Consider the following 17,704-nt stretch of genomic DNA (forward strand, 5'->3'; position numbering starts at 1 on the left):
TTACATTAAAATATCAGTAGATAGGTTAAAAACAATGTTTAGAATGATCATGAAATACACATATTTACCTTTAAAATACGCTAATTTTACATGGGATTTTACTGAAGACATAAATGATAACAGAGGGTTTAGTTCTAGACGTTCTTAAGTCTATTTAACTTAGGGCATGTTATCCTAAAGCCCAAGAGGAAAAGTAACCAAGCCTGTGGATTGTAAAACAAATTGTGGCAGACAGTGACATCTTGTGGATAAAAGGGTCAGGAACTTAATTAAAAATTTCCAAAAATGCATATACAAGTAAACTACACAGCTTACGTGTATTCGGTTAACAATGTTTATTTGTAAATTGGTTATTTGGGATTTGGAATATGGTGTGTGCACAGAAATAATGTGTATGTGGAGGTTAAGTTCCAAGGCAAGCTCACAAAAATCCTAACCTGCAATGAGATTATGAAATGTGGTCTACTTTCAAAAACCTTCATCGGCATTTTATGGAACCATTCTAAAACCACGTTACAGATGAGGAAACCGATGCCTCAAGCAATTAGGTCTCTTCACGCAGTCAGGGCTGAATAATGATAATTTAAGTCTACAGTGAATATCTCAGATTCTTTTGGTCACATCCTATTGCCTGATGAATCCTGCAGCATTTTGTTATTATATGGAGTCTAAACCACACAGATAGCAATGCTCTTCTGCAGAAATGAAATCAAATTTTCAAAGTATAATACCAAGAATCTGTGTCTGTAGGGTTTCTGGCACTACATTCTGAGTAGAGAGATCAAAGCTCTCTGGCCACTTTTACTAAAGCTCATAAACACTTCCATTTCTAATTCGCTGGTGGTGCCTCCCTTGGAAAACGGCTCAAACTGAGTGGAGACTGGAGAAATTTAAAAGGAAAGACTGAATTTATTAATTTGTTTCACTGAGGAAGTGTTAACTGAGGCTCATCTAGTCGGAAGCCACACAGACTATTTTTGCTGTCTGCCCATTTGTTCTGCCATGATGCCCACTCCCGACCCCACCAAAAAACAGAACAAAACAAAACAAAACAAAAACCCCACAAAATTTGGAAGACATCGATTGTTGATTGCTCCACTGGGACACTTGGCAATGTTCTAAACAGATGCCAAAGTTTCTTTGGCTGGCCTATTGAGACCCACATACTCTAACAAGTTGTTGGGTGCCAAAAGGATTGTCCGCTAATGTTAACCATTCTCTTCTTTCCCTATGTCTCCACTGTATTTCTACAACCCATTTTATCCTGACTTGGACTTTCAACCTAGCATAATTTCTTTCACCAAGATTCTCTTACTTGTCAAATTCAGTGGTTGAATCCATTTACAGGTCTGTCCTCTGTCTTCTGAAAATGGCACTGCCCTTTTTACACAATGGCTTGTAGTTTTCTATCTAAAAGATCTCCTGGGGTTGTGTCCCTACTGGGCAATTCACATACGCTGACCAAATGGGAAGGAGAAGGACAAAGTTCTGACCATTGTGGCTTGTTGTGTGACAACTCTAATGGACGCCTTTTTCCAGAGTTCTCCACTGGGTTAGCCAAGACTTCCTAGAGTCTGTATCCTAGTTCAACCCTTCCCTTTCCCCAATCCTATCTCCTCCTCTCCTTTTCACAGGTGTTAATGCCAATTAAATATCTGTGGATTATTCCAATCCACAGTTAAGACTGAAGAGAAATCATAGAGGAACTATTAAAACCTGATTTAAGTTCACCTGTAGTGGTCTGTATACCTGTCTCCTTGGAACAACTCATCTTTGCATGTTTAGACTTTCTGCATACTCTAAATTCAATCTTATTCTCATGTAGAAGGAATTTATATTTAGATAGTTCAGTTTCTGGTCACTCTTACTCTTTACCAGTGTGGCTCTGATCTTTACATGAAATTTTAATAATTGAATGCATCCTTTTCTTTCTGTAGCAGCATCTTAACTTCTATAGAATGTGGGAAATACTGATGCCCCTGATTTGCTCCTATGTGACTGATTATTACCTTGAAACATCTTGATACCCTAGTTCCTTTGGTATTGCTGTCCTGCATGTTTCATGTTGCTATTCCTTGGGACATAATTACTGTAGCTGAACTCCAGCTTGGTAGCTGGAGATCTACAAACCTGGCACTGGGCATCCCCACAGTCAACTCTCTGGCTAATCTGACGTTGTTCGTTTCCAACTCAGATTCCCCGTTATTCTGATGCATTCCATTGGACTTCCCTGAGCTAAGGACATTCCTCACTCTGAGCCTCACTTAAGTCCTCCCACCAAATGCAGCTACATTTGCTCCCCCATCCCCACCTTGTCTATGGGCGCATACGGGCACATCTTTTATCAGAACCTGCCACTCTCTCCTAAAATCTGGCATGAGCTCTCCCTTCACTTTTATTCTTCTCTTCCTATCATTCAAACCTACACTTCCCTCTTCTCATACATACTTGGTGACCACACTACAATTTTGGCCAGTGCACTTCTTTCAAAGGCTTTTTGTTTTGTTTCATTCTGCTTCGCCCTAAAGGAACATTTACATAGAGCAGCAGAGACCTCTACTGGTTATTCAGGTTAACTTCGTAAAATGCTCTCATTTGCTGTTAAATGTTGACTTTCTTTATTTCTCTGTTGGTAGTAAATGCAAGCTTAGATTTTTGTATGTCTTACGGGAAAAATAGAGTTTACTCTGAGCACTGAGCTGCAGAAGTAAATGTCCACAGCAAAGCAAAGGAAATTAAAGTAAGAGTAGATCACAAATAAAATGACAAGTTTCCAGATAATATAGGCAAAGCCAGTGTGACGCTCCATCTGGACAATTCAAGAAGGATAGATGATTCCACACAAGGTGCCATCCAGTAGAAAAGTGGATTTACCCTCGAATATCATGAACGTTTGTCCGATTACTGTTTGAATTACTGACCATTTATTATCAGTGAATACACCGATGTTCAGCAGATGGCTATGCATAACTAGTAACAATTTTAATGAACAAAATGTACTTCTGTCAGCAGAACTACCTGGGTACTCTAGTAAGCTGAGTTATTATTTAGGATATATGTGCTGGTAGTTTTTACAAAATGAATAAAGATAGAAAAAAATAGCCTTTGGATCTATGGCTATGTCAGACTTTGACACAAACTGTGTGGGCGACATTGTAAGATGCTGGGCACAAGGAAGCACCTCATGAAGAGGGGAGAGAGAAAGGGAAAGAAAGAGAGAGAATGAGGGATAGTGAGAGAGAGAGAGAGAGAGAGAGAGAGAGAGAGAGAGAGAGAGTTACCTGTTTCAAAAGCTATAAGAAGAAAGGACAGAGGGAATATAAAACATGTTGAATGGAATTTTCAAGATCCATATAGTGAGATTAAAGTTGGTTAGCGTACCTTTTGAAATTTTTGATGGAAGGGTTTGTGTTTTCTGTGGTCAGTGATACAATCTGATATTTCATGTAGTAGTCCCTACTAAACTTTGAGTAATCTCACTCTGTTTCCTACTATGGACAGCTGGATAACTTAAAAATTAGAATTTTTACAGATCCTTAAGGATCCTGGGATGGAGAAAGCTTCTTCTGAGCTGTAACCGAACACTGACATTTGTTTCTGCTTAGTCTGTCTTCATGTGCCTCCCTGAAAATGTGCAGCCCTATTTTGTCGCTAGATCACATTCTGAGCAGAAAGGAGACGAACTGAGGCATTCCATCACTGCAAATGGCCAGCGTTCACTGTACAATGGAATATGGCTCATCATGACGTGTGACAGGAAAATGCTTGCTGTTTTAGCGCCCATCACGGTCACCACTGAGGTCGGCACTACTGTGATTTTAACAGGGCGCTATTATCAAGGAGCAGATGCCACACTGGGAAAGGTACAAGCTCAGGCACTACCTTCCTTCTGCCTCTTACTTGCTGGATGGTGTATTTGGTGTCTCTTCATCCACAGACTAGGAAACGTGGGTGGTAAACAGCACAAGCCACGATGGACGTGGAAGGAAGATAAACACTTATTCACAGCCAATGAGATAATATTTTAAAAAGAATATTCCAGCTTTTCTCATGAGCCAGCTGGGGTTAGCACAGTACAGGAAGGAACAAGATATATTTTGATCTGGCCAAATTACTAAACTGCTGTTCATTTACCTGAGCAAAGGGTGATTTGGCTTTCATCGTTGCCCAGGGCAAGGAGATAAGCTAGTTCTGTGGCGTAATTTGTGCTTGTGGGTCACATTCACTGCTAAAATTGATTTTGTCCGAAAATTTGAACAGGCCAGCAAAGCAAAGGGAAATGGATGAGAGGTTGCAGTCCTTAATAATGAATGACAAGTACCAACGGAACTTTCGTGAGCCGGCTCCCGTGCTGTTTTCACACCAAGGCGTTCATGAAAACAAAATGGATTCTGGTCTATTTCAAAGGGCAATGACACCAACAATTCTCATAAAAATTGTTTTATAAAGCTTATCTATTAATAAGCACTCGTATCCACAAAATTTTATAATCTTGAGAGCACTCCCACTTGGCTATCATATTGTATCCACATAACAATCTGTGAATTTTGCAAAACAAAATTATTATTCACGCAACACAGGGAGGATGCTGGGCCTAGGGCTGGGGCGTATGTACTCCTATTCTGTCTCCTTCTGCTGCACACAAGGCTTCACTCAACAGACAGACACTTCTGTATGGCCACCATATTGGGGACCATGTCCCTGAACGTTAGGGTGCTCCACGGGCCGATCAGCAAATAGCCAGTGGCTCACTCTGTTGGTTACATCAACTCTAGCACCAGAGTAAAAATAGAGCGAGAACAATCCTGGCGGAAAGAATGGGGAGGTGCAAAACTGCCAACAGGAGGTAAAAACCAGGGATAATTGCTTTTATATTGACTAGAAATATACTTACTTTGACATCTTCCTGATTGTGTCAAGATGAGGATTTGCCACTGAACTTGGGATTGACTAGTCACAGGATGATTTTCAGAGCCTCTGTCCCCATCAGTAGATTATTTCTTGGCGTGCCAATATTTATTCTGTTGCTGGAGGAATTTCTTGTAGCTGGTTGTCTCCGTTTGATGCTTATCAGGAAGGATTTGGGACAGCCTTGTACTTGCAGGGCTCAGGAGAGTAACTTTCATCTTTCTGCTCTCAGACAGGCCATCACGGGAAACATCGAAGCTGCGCATTGCATTGGTTTCTGTTCTTCACACTGTCTCATTTTTGGCAGTTGAGATATATCCTGCAAGGGAAACTCAAAAGCTTATTTGAAGACATCAATGTTCTCTAATATTGAGGTATTTACTGTTTAAACCTCACAATCTTGTGGAAAGAGAGTGGACTGCCCTGACTTTGACACATTTAACTCCTTCAAGGCTGAATGTGCACATACTGACAAACAGTCTACCCCACTTCCTAAACAGGTGCAAAACTGGAACGTTAGAACAGAATTCAGTAAAGGCCTCTGACTGGGGACTCTTGGGTCGCTCCAGAACCCAAACCCCAAATGACGAAATGTGAAAGTGGTTGCTTGTCATTAATCCAGACAGAAATCCCATCACATCTCCAAAACCATTGAGTCATAGAGAGAATCTAAGATCATTCATTAGTGGTAGCATGGTACAGTGACAACAAGAGACCAAAAATGTTTGGATCTGGTTCAGTACCTGCTACTTATTAAATATATGCCCTCTGAACTTCAGTTCGTGTATCTGTAAATTGAAATAGAGTGGTAGTACTATAAGCAAAGGTCCTTGTCTTTAATAGTCCTACATTATATTTAAGAGGAAATAACTAAACGTTGTGAATACGGGTCCACTTTTGATGAAAGGATATGATGAGAGATGTCAATTCAAAAGCCATCCTCACGTAAATGTTGGCTGAACACTTACTCAGGTAAGCACTGCACTTGGCTCTCAGATGCTTTGAGAGAATAGAACGAATCTCTGACTTCATGGAGCTTAAAGTGTGTGGGGTGAAAGAGAAGTCAGCTTAAGAGAGAAATCTGTTGAGTCCCAGTCAAACAAAGAGTCTGTCTGTTTACAAAGACTGTTTCTTTGTTTTCAATGGTTCTCAATCTGGGCCTCACCTTGGGACATGGGAGGACATTTTGAATTTTCTAAGGCTTAGGCTGCACTTAATCCATGGGGATGCACCCATGCCCTGCATTTTTAAAAAAATCATTCCGGGGCACCTGGGTGGCTCAGTCGGTTAAGCGTCCGACTTCGGCTCAGGTCACGATCTCGCGGTCCGTGAGTTCGAGCCCCGCGTCGGGCTCTGTGCTGACTGCTCAGAGCCTGGAGCCTGTTTCAGATTCTGTGTCTCCCTCTCTCTCTGACCCTCCCCCGTTCATGCTCTGTCTCTCTCTGTCTCAAAAATAAATAAACGTTAAAAAAAATCATTCCAGGTTATTCCAAAGTGCAGCTATGGTTGAGAACTAATCACCTGTAGCTTACTTCAGTATCGGCACCACAGCAGGAACTCAGTATTAGAGTAAATTATCGTTGAAAGTCTTAAACCTGAAAACTTTTCCAGGTATTTCTACCCAAAGGCAGCTGGTTCTTTCTGTCCATGCTCTATTTGTACAAGTTAAAAAGTAAACCTCTCATACATGATAGTTAAAACAGAAAACGAGAATTTCAGTTGAACACAAATGCAGACACTCACACACAACACTCACCAATAAAACCTTGGTCTTTATTATTCATTAATCATGCATTGCCAGTTAAATTTATGGAAGATGAAGGAACTGCGTTCTTGAGGCTCAGGAAAAAGAAAATGTTCAAGGGGGAAGCTTTCATTTTTCTCTCCTGCCTAACTATCCGTGTCCTGCATGGAGATCATCAAGGAAAGGCTGACTATGCAATCAGCTATTCCCTGGGCCACTGTTTAAAGCTGTAATGCAAAGCTCCCTCAGACTTTACTTTTGGCCTTGGTGCCACGATATTACACTGGATTCAATACAATTTTGGTGTCAGCTACTATGTGCTTAACTTCACGTGAACATCCCTGGAAAAGTGGGCAAGGAGGATGCTTTAATGTCTGAATAGTTTTTCAAACATGAAGTGCCAGCAAAATTATTTCTCATTCATTCATATTTTTAAATAGAAGATATTCAACAATGGTACTGTGAGTCTATAGTATTAAAAACCTGGTGCCTGGATAGCTCAGTCATTAAGCATCTGACTTTGGCTCAGGCCATGATCTCACAGTTTGTGAGTTCTAGTCCCATATCAGGTGAGCACGAGCCCTGCTTCAGGTGAACCCCACTTCTCTCTCTCTCTCCGCCCCTTGGAGGATTCTATCTCTCTCTCTCTCTGCTCATTCCTCACTTGCACCCCCACTCTCTCTCAAAAAAAAACACCTGTAAAATTGAAGCCATGTAGTTGAGGACACTGTGTGCTCATTAGCTAGAAGGATATATGTACAGTAAGACATGATACGTTTAGTTATATCAAGATGGGAGATTGGGGCTGGGAGAAATGAGGTTTTTCTTTTTTGTTTTTGTTTTTTTTAGATCTGTGGGGAGGGACAGAGGAAGAGGGAAAGAGAGAATCCTAAGCAGGTGCCATGCCCAGTGACCCAGTGCAGAGCCTGAGGCAATGCTTAGTCTCACAACCGTGAGATCATGACCTGAGCCGAAATCAAGAGTTGGATGCTTAACTGACTGAGCTACCCAGGTGCCCAGAAATACGTTCTTATGTAAAACAAAGTATGGAAGCTATGTTTATTTTGAATAGCTGTTTATGGTCATTATGCTTTTGTTTCTTCTGTAAGAGTAGAGAAGGAGGAAACTTAACTTTTTCTCATGCCTTTAAAATACGTGTCCTTTGGTTTACTTTAGAAAATAAGAGCTTAAACTGAAATGTCTTAGTGGCAGTGTTATAGGGGCATGACTAATACAATAGTTGGCATCACACTTTTGCCAGAAAGTACCTAATAAATATTTATGACGTGTGCATTGTTTTCTTAAATTAGTACCACCTTGGTCTTAGGAATTTAAACTGGTTAATAATTCTATAATAATCACAAGGGTCTGGATTATGTGCCCATTAATTTTCTCACTTCCCCGAAAGCTAGTGAATTTTAGAAATATTATTATATTGTACTGTTATTTATTTAAAATAATTTCAGATGTCATAGTATTTTATTTTAGGGATTTGTTTCTTAGGGGAGGAAGGATCGTATATTCCACTGGCATGGCCAACACTGCCTTGTCTAAGTTATCTACCACCTGCCTAGACCTTCTGATTTTTCACTTTCTTCATCTGCAAAACAGGCATGATATTATTTATTTTAAATAATGTCACAAGATATAATTTAATGAATGAGTTCATTAGTACCCTATAATGACTACCTTCTCAATAACAGTCTTTTAAATTATGGCTTTTTAATTATGGACAAATCTCATTCTAATGGTGCGAGAAAATATGAAAGAGGGGTTGATTACATACATAAATATATTAAGGATAGTGGACATTGGATGTCTTACTGTCAATAGAGTTACAAATAAAGAAAGGAGGAAAATTAAAATAAATCTGTGAGGTTCAATGGGAATTCATATCACAATGTGATCCATACTTTTTAGTACATATGGATAAATAAATATGATTTAAACACATACATACATTGATACATTTGTATTGTGTGTGTGTGTGTGTGTGTGTGTGTGTGTGTGTGAGTTAAGTGGAGAAAAGGTATAGCAATATATTAGTTATTAGTACGATAGAGGGGTAATTAATAATATGTCTTTCCCAAGCTCAAATTTTGAACCACCTTTGAGGGACAATGTTTGACAAATGGAAATTAACATGCCATCTTTGCTGCTATAAAGTCATTGAAGAATGAGCCTTATATGTGTGACAAGGATACTGTAACTCACCGAAAGATGAACCCTCCCACTCAACTGTAAAATAGACTAGGGGCCTTTGCCAACCCCTCACTGCTGGGCAGTGAGGAGGCTACAGCTGTACTTTCCTAAAGGAGACAAACTCCAAACAGAGAGCTGAAGGGAACGATTTGGAAAAAAGGGACAATTCCTTATCCCAACTCACTGATCAGAGAAGTCCTTCATTCTCAGGAGACATTTTGAAGCCAGGCTGTTAACTTTATAGATAACCCAGGACATTATAAACCTAGGAAGGGAAAAGGAATTGACTGAAAGGAAGCTACAAATACATCACTGAAAATAGTCCTGGGGAAAATAAAATGAAGGTGGATAGGACATTACTGACTCATTTTAAGGAAAGAGCAAGAGAAACTCAATCAAAGAATTGGGTTTCTCCTGTAGCCCAGCAAAGTGCCTAGGATTTTGAACTTGTGACATATAAATTAGAGAAGTTTAATAGACTTAATGTAGCAATGAAAATTTGATATAAGCTGAGAGGGGAAACATCTGATGCTTCAAAAGAGAAAGGACATAATGCATTTAGCAGCTTTACTTTTTAAATTCTTTAGAATAAATATACATACATATTGTACTAACTGAAATGTGTAATAAAAAATCTTATTTAAAATACACGCAATTTAAGTAGCCACTCTATAATCTGAAGGGGAGCATTGATAGATGCTCTAGAATTCAGATTGGTATGTCAAGGAAAATCTGACCAGTTGACCAATTCTGCTATACCCAAAGCAGCACAATGTGCCTAGTAGTGGTTTTCTGAATTTCAAGCAGGCTCTCGGGTAATGTAAATGTTTCAACGAAGTTGCCTTGCAAATACAAAACCTGCTAAATAAAGGACAAATATATTCACTGTGAATATATGGATCTATCCATGTAAAACAGTAAATAAGGGATTTAGATAAATAAAAAGAAAACCAAATAAAAACTTCATATCGGCTCTAAATTTCCTTTCATTTAATTTTGATAACAAGGCAAAAAATGTATTTAAACCTTAAAAAAAAACTCTTGGGTCAATTTTTCTCCCCCTAATATTCTTTCCAGTGCTTTTGGCAGAGTCTACGGCATGTAACCAAGAGCTCAGTCTTGATTGAAAATGTCTCTGGCTTCTTTTTGCATTGAACTAAAAAAAAAAAAAATTTGCATGTGAATCATTCAGAGATACTGACGCAGTCCTGCAGAAGACCTTTTTATAACTATATCTTGCCATGACTTCTATGGAATAAAGAAAGTTATAAAAATCATATTCCAAGGAAATCAATGAATTATTTTCCAGACAGCTATTCACCATTGAAAAGATCTTCTTTTTAGTCAAACTTAATAATCATTCTTTTTTATCTCCTTTCTTACTTTCCCTATGAGTCTATGCATTTCGATTGTTAGGCATGGCTGAGGTCAGGAGAGATGGAAGAAATCCGCTCGGAGTAATTCTTGGTTCCTCCAATGCTTCTCATTTCCTTTGTTAAAATCTAAAGGATGCCTTATCAAAAGGAAGGAGTTGTGGATTTTCCCTTTACATTTATGTGAATTGGTCGTAATAATTCTCTGCTGAGAATAAACACTCCTGGCTATTCTGGGCCACAGGAACATGTATATGTGCAACGTGTGTTATTTACTCTATAGTCAATGTGTATGTTTTATTCTGTGAAATACAGGCTATGCTTGTACTCTCTCTTGAAAAATATTACTCTTGGATGTTTACATCTAAGAAAACTTTGTTTGCTTGAAAATGCACCCTTACTGCTCCATGAGTTATACTGTGAAACGTGGGAGGCTAATAACAACTGCCCTTTAACTCATTACTTAAGCAACTAAAGTATTTTGTGCTCAGTCTGTCTTAGCAGGTACAGACATTCTTGCCAGGGCTCCCTAGAGGAAGTAGAACCTTCCTACCTCCAAATCTTTGCATATGTGACTTCTTCACTTAAATGTGTTGGTCTGTATTTTTAACAAAAACAGCATTTTGACCTAGAATTTTTCTTAATGTTTATTTATTTTTGAGAGAGAGAAAGAAAGAGTAGGGGAGAGGAACAGAGCCGGGGGGGGGGGGGACACAGAATCCGAAGCAGGCTCCAGGCTCCAGGCTGTGGAACAGAGCCTGATGCGGGGCTCGAACTCATGAACCACGAGATCATGACCTGAGCCGAAGCTGGAGGCTTAACCGACCGAACCACCCAGGTGCCCCTGCCCCCCACCACCCCTTTTGACTGTTAAAATTCTATATTCCATCAATAAGAAGAAGGAGGAATAAATAAAGTTGGAGCTGATGGAGAGCATCTGGATTATTCAAAAAAGGGATGGGCCAGAACACATTTGATGTGTGGTATATATGCTGTCTCCAAAATGTACAGAGACTTCTCTTAGTGGCAGGAGATGTGGGGGGCTATTACTTGTCCATTGTCTTATAGGTGATATGCATCTAACCACTGGACTCTTAAAACTTTCATTAACTGACAAGACTTGAATTTCTGTTCATGTGTCTCTGCCACCTTCTGATATATATCTGCTACCTTAGGTCCTCTAGGGTACCCATCACTTCCTCTTTACCAAGTCCAACCAGCATGATATCACAGGCAGAGAGGGCCAGTGTGGTATTCTTCAGAATGTTAAGATGCTCAAGGTTCCCAAAACCACAGGATGGCAGAACGTGCAAAGGTTAACCTAGTTGAGAGGGAAGAGGGTTAACTGGCATTGCTCTGTGAAGTCTGATTTTTGTTCTTTCCTGAAGGTGGGAATAAAGACTTCATTCACCAGATCAATAGCATACAAAGCACTATCGACTTACTGATAGGCATTCATAATGAGCTGTGATGAAGGAAACCACCTGGAGTAACTTCCGGCAACCCACCATCATTTAACATGTTCTGGGCGGTTTTATTCATGGTCTAGATAGGTATAGAATGGAGATATTATGAGGACCACTGTGCCAGCTTCTGTCAATTCTTTTGTAGTAGTGCTGAGCTCTGGTGCATATAACTAAGTCTTCTGGGACATAATATTGCTTCTGTTTAGGTGAGGTGGGTGGAAGGCTTTTTCACGGGCTTCCACTTGGCGGTATCAAATCCTCTTGCTCCATAGGTCACAGAACTACAATATGGTTCCGCAGGTGCTAAGTATGTCTGTCCCGATTTATACATTCAGGTTAGGATGAAATAACCACAAGTGAGTCTATGGACCTAGTATACTCATTATGAGACAGACTTAGGCCAAGTTCTGTTTTATCATTTCTGTCAGCCTACCCAACTTTTACCAGAAAACCATGAAGATATTTTCAGTGCTTTTCTTTCAGCTCAGGTCACGTATTTGACTTCCTCAAAACCCAGAGCACTCCCATTTTCATACTGCATGTTTATTCTGCATATGGCTCGGATCCTATCAGTAAAATATCAAAGGAATATTTAACAAAGATACTGTGGCGACCTCCATCAAGGTAACTGGCTTGTTCTTTAGTCAGTGGGTTACAGATGTGTCGATGAAATTAGATCTGGATATTGACCGAAAGATGGCGGTTTTCCATTGCAGCTCACCAGGTCTTGGTTTTAATTATACAGGTTAAGTGACCCTCTGGTCTACTGTCCATTTGTCTCATGCGTAGGACCACCATGATGTATTAGCTTTCACCACAGATCTCTGCAGATCAAGACAGCCTCGGTACAAATCACATCTTTCTGCTCATGATGACACTTACAGCTACTTAGCCTCTGATAGTTAACTCTTGTCCTCTGATCCCTGCAGTTAGTATCCTATCATCTTCATTTCGGCCATCAAATCCAGCCTACAGAGGTCAGTCATCTCTTAAAGATGGTAAGGGAAGCACTCTGCGTCCTCCAATAGGACACAGTACTGAAGTGTGTTTAAAGGTCTTAAGTTGATAAACCATTCTAACATATCCAGTTTCCCGAACTCTCTGACCTTTTCTTCAGTACTATGCTAAGGAAGTTCTGGTATCTTCACTTTATTTACCTAGGTCATCACCATATACAAGATTCAAGAAACTGTGGTAAATGTCCAACTTTGAATTGTCTCAGCTATTCTTATCAGAACACTAAATCTTATCATGGCTGAACACACCATGTCAACAAACTCTCCCCTATTTAGGATGATATTCTGCTCTGCTCTCTAGTTCAACAATGTTATGAATCACTCTCAATAGGCTCTCTGGTTTCTCCTGTTTCTACAACTAAGGAATTCATTTGGCCTGTACATTATTTCCACTTTGAGCTTACATTGTCTGAGACATAACTCTGGCATTCGTAAATAGCATAAACTAGGTAATTACAAATAACAAATATTTAAATTGGATTAAACAGTTCGACTACAATTGAATACTATTTGGCAATAAAAAGAATCAGTACTGATATATATTACAACAAGGATGAAGCTCAAAAAACTTTGTACTAACTGAAAGAAGCTAGCCACAAAAGACCATATTTGTGTGACTGCATTTATGAGAAATGTTTACAATAAGGGACTCTATAGAGGAAGAAAGTGGATTTGTGATTGTCGAGGGTTGGAAGAGAGAGGTGGGAAAGAGGGAATGACTGCTACTTGGCACGAGGTTTCTTTTTGGGGGGATGAAAATGCTCTAAAATCAGAATATGGTGATGGTTGCCCCACTCTAAATATACTAAATACAATCAAACTGTATAGTTTTAAATGAGGGAATTTCATGGTATATAAATTATATACCATTAAATCTGACAAAATAGCAACTAATGGCTAACTTTAAGACACTTTTACCAAGCCAAGGACACACGCTAACTAAAAGAATACAGTTACTCAAGGGGTGCCCGGATGGCTCAGCTGGTTAAGTGTCAGACTCTCAATTGCAGCCCAGGTCATGATCTCACTGTTGGTTGAGTTTGAGCCCCATGTAGGGCTCTCCACTGATGGTGCAGAGCATTCTTGTGATTCTCTCTTTCTCTCTCTCTCTCCGCCCCTTCAGTACTTTCTCTCTCTCTCAAAATAAATAAATAGGCTAAAAAAAAAAAAGAATACAGTTGTTGAAAATAGACCTGCAGTACACAGATTATTAAGGCCAAAGAGTATTACTAAATTAAAAAAAAATGAATCATTCACTAGGGCCAAATAATTATTCTATATATTCATAGATATATTAACACAGCCTGTATATATACCAAAATAGAAATTAACAGGAAGTGAAGGAAACTCTCCATGTGAGTGGGAAATTTTAACCCAAATATCTCATAATAGATATTGAATGACTATATATGAATCTGTACATATATAGTATATATGGTATATAGACATATATGCAATATGACATATATACAAAATGTGTATATAATATGTGTGAAACATATATGTGTGTATATGCATATATTACATATATACTAATAATGTCATAAGGGATATAGGGAAGAATTGAGGACACTCTGTTTTAAGGTACTATACTATACACGAAGAGGTAGAGGGTTATTTGATGTAAACTTATTAGCTTAAAAATTGTTATCTGTATCTATACTGTAACTTACTACCCATACATATATTTACTTGCTCCATCAGCTGAGAGGACCTTGAGGCAATGATACCCCGTAGCAATAAGCATATGCAGGTTTCTCATACCATCCACCAAGAAGACCCATGGCTCCTTGGAAAAATGGTTAACTCCATGGCAGCAACATGAATATATGAAATGCTCCTGGAACATCATATAGTTCCAGTAGGTAGGGATGTACTCAGAAACAAAACAAAACTAAAAGCCCACAGCAATGGGGTTATATCAAGGGGACACAATGCCAACTAAAGGAGTTTCCAAGGATCAAAGGTGGAAAAATCAGCAACAAAATAAAGCATTACTAGATTTAACCTAAAACATAAAATTGTATCATTATTCCATCCATACTTAAATCAATTCATGATTTAAAATATAAATTTAAATGAGATGCATATACAAATCTCCCATAGAGCATAATTACAAATAATTTATGTAGATACTTCACTCTCAAGGAGGTGAAACATAACTCCATCTCTCTAAACGTAGGTTGTACATAGAGATTTCTGTCCCAAGAATATGGTAGGAAAGGGAAGGGGAAGTAGAGTAGAGAAAGGTCAGTCACAAGATCAAAGTTAGCATCAACAGTGGTGAGTCAGTTTGACAGTAGGTACACATGATATCTTGTGAAAATGGCACTTTACCCTGTGGTCCTCTTTCCTCAAACACACAACTCTACTCTAATTATGAGACAAACATCAGACAAATTCCAATTGGGGGACAATCTACAAATACATGAACAGTATCCCTCAAATGTCAACGTTGTCGAAAACAAAAACAAAAACAAATCTAAGAAACTGCCATGGCCAATAGGAACTTAAGGAGATAGGAGGATTAATTATAACGTAGAATTCCAGTTGGGATCCTGCAATTAAACAAGGTAAATAGGTAAAAAAACAAAACAAAACAAAGCAAACAAGCAAAGAACCTAAGGAAATCTGGATGAAGTATAGACTTTAGTTAATAATAATGTGTGAATATTAGTTCATTAGTTGTGACAAATGTACCATACTAATGTAAACTGAAAACAATAAGGAAATGGGTTTGGAGTACACAGGAGCTTTTTCTTTCTATTATCTTTGCTACTGTTATATAAATATAAAAGTATCCCAAAGTTAGAAGTTTATTTTAAAAATCATTTGGCTTCTATTTACTAGCAATGAACAATCCAACAGTCAAATTAGGAAAGCTATTCTATTTAAAACAGCATCGAAAAGAATACAAGAGTTGGGAATAAGTTTAACAGGACACATATTGATTTGTACATTAAAAACTGCCAAATATTTCTGAGAGAAATTGAAGAAGATCTAAATAAATGGAGAGATATTCCATGTTTGTGGACTGGAAGTCTTAACATGGTTAAGATGTTAATTCTCCCCAAATTGATTTAGAAATTCAACATAATCTCTATCAAAATCCCAGTAGACCTCTGTACAGAAACTGACAAACTGAAACAAAAATTGACACAGACATACCAAGAATGTGGATTGTCAAACTAAGTTTGTCAAAGGAGAATATGCAATTTCAAAACTTACAGTAATCGAGACAATGTGGTATTAACTAAAAGATAGGCATAGAGATCAATGGAACCAGAGTACAAAAATAAGCCCTTACGTTTATGATTAACTGGCATTCAACCAGGTGCCAAGACACTTCAATGGTAGGGCGGGGTGGGATATACAGTTTTGTCAAGTAGTGCAGGACTAATAATTAGATAGCTGTGGGCAGACAAATAAACCCTGATCTCACAACATACACAAAATTAACTCAAATGGATCTTAGTCTTAAATTTAAGAGCTAAAGCTGTTAAATTTCTAGAAGTCACAGGAGAAATCCTTGGGTTAAACTGGTGTTTTCTCAACCTTGTTTTCATTCTTACCCCTCCTAAAAGAGATTTTTAAACATGTTTGTCTAACAGTATAAAATATAAAATTCTAATTGAAATTTTAATATAATAGACATGGCTTCTTTGAAATTTTAATGTAATAGATTTAGGTTCTTCCTCTCTCCTTCCCTCTATTCCTCCTTCCCTTCTTCCCTCCTTCCCCCCTTCCTTCCTCCTTTCCTTCCTTCCTTCTTTTTCCTCCCCTCCTTTCTTTCCTCTTTCTTCCTTCCTTTCCTTATTCCTTCCTCTCGCCTTCCTTCCTTGCGTCCTTTCCTTTTCTTTTTCTTTTTCTTCCTTCCTTCCATCCTTCCTTTTTTTCCCTCCCTCCTTTCTTTCCTCTCTCTTTCTTCCTTCCTTCTTTCACTTTTTCACTGATGCAGAAGAACCCACACGTATGCCCTTGAAACTGATATGCCTAATTGAAAATGTGCAGATTTGGTGAAGGGTTTTTAGGTGTGCTGCCAAAGTATGAGCTAGACAAGGAAAATTGGTAAACTGGACTTCACCAAAATTTAAAATTTTGTGCTTCAAAAGACACTGATAAGATTAACATACTACTCATAGACTAAGAGAAGCTATTTGCAAACCATATATCTGATAAAGGACTTGCAGCTAGAATATGTAAGGAATTTTATTACTGAATAATATAAAGATGAACATCTTAGTTAAAAAATGGGCAAAACAGGGACACATGGGTGGCTCAGTTGGTTAAGTATCTGACTTCAGCTCAGGTCACGATCTCACTGTTTTGTGAGTTTGAGCCCCATGTTGGGCTCTATGCTGACAGCTCAGAGCTGTGAGTCTGCTTCAGATTCTGTGTCTCCCTCTCTCTCTGCTCTTCTCCTGCTCTCTCTCTCTCTCTCTCTCTCTCTCTCTCTCTCAAAAATAAATAAACATTAAAAAAAGAAGTATATAAAAATGGGCAAAACAAAGCACTTAAATAGACATTTCATTAAAGAGATATATGAATTAAGATGTGCTCAACATCATATATTATTAGATAAGGGCGAATGAAAAATGCAATGAGATACCATACAGAGCCATTCAAATTGCTATAATATGAGAAAAACAGACAAAATCAAGTGTTTTGCATAGATTTGGAAAAATGGAATCCCTCATATATTAGACAATGATACAACCACTTTGGTAAACAGTCTGACAATTTCTTAAAAGATTAAACTTAAACTTATCATAAAACTCAGCAATTCCACCTTAGGTAGGAATCTACCTAAGAGAAATGCAAATATATGTCCACTTGTGTCCATACTGCAAATGTTCACAGAAGCATTATATATAATAGTGTCAAAATGGGAAAAATCCATGTATCCATCAACTAGTGTATAGGTAAACAGAGGTAGTGAGTGTATGTATGTATATATTTGTGTATATATATATATATATATATATATATGATACA

At 38.4% G+C, this 17,704-nt stretch overlaps 1 long non-coding RNA gene across 1 annotated transcript in view; it reads right to left on the reverse strand.

The window, feature by feature from the left end:
* Positions 1 to 4,828: 4,828 nt before the first annotated feature.
* The window catches only part of LOC123386806, a 536,021-nt gene continuing 523,145 nt past the window's right edge, over positions 4,829 to 17,704 (reverse strand). Inside the window, exon 3 of the long non-coding RNA XR_006601245.1 lies at positions 4,829 to 5,227. This is a non-coding gene — a long non-coding RNA (uncharacterized LOC123386806). The remainder of the gene's footprint in view (positions 5,228 to 17,704) is intronic.

This window comes from Felis catus, chromosome B4 (genome assembly GCF_018350175.1).
Source record: "Felis catus isolate Fca126 chromosome B4, F.catus_Fca126_mat1.0, whole genome shotgun sequence".
In the NCBI taxonomy this organism is placed as follows: domain Eukaryota; kingdom Metazoa; phylum Chordata; class Mammalia; order Carnivora; family Felidae; genus Felis; species Felis catus.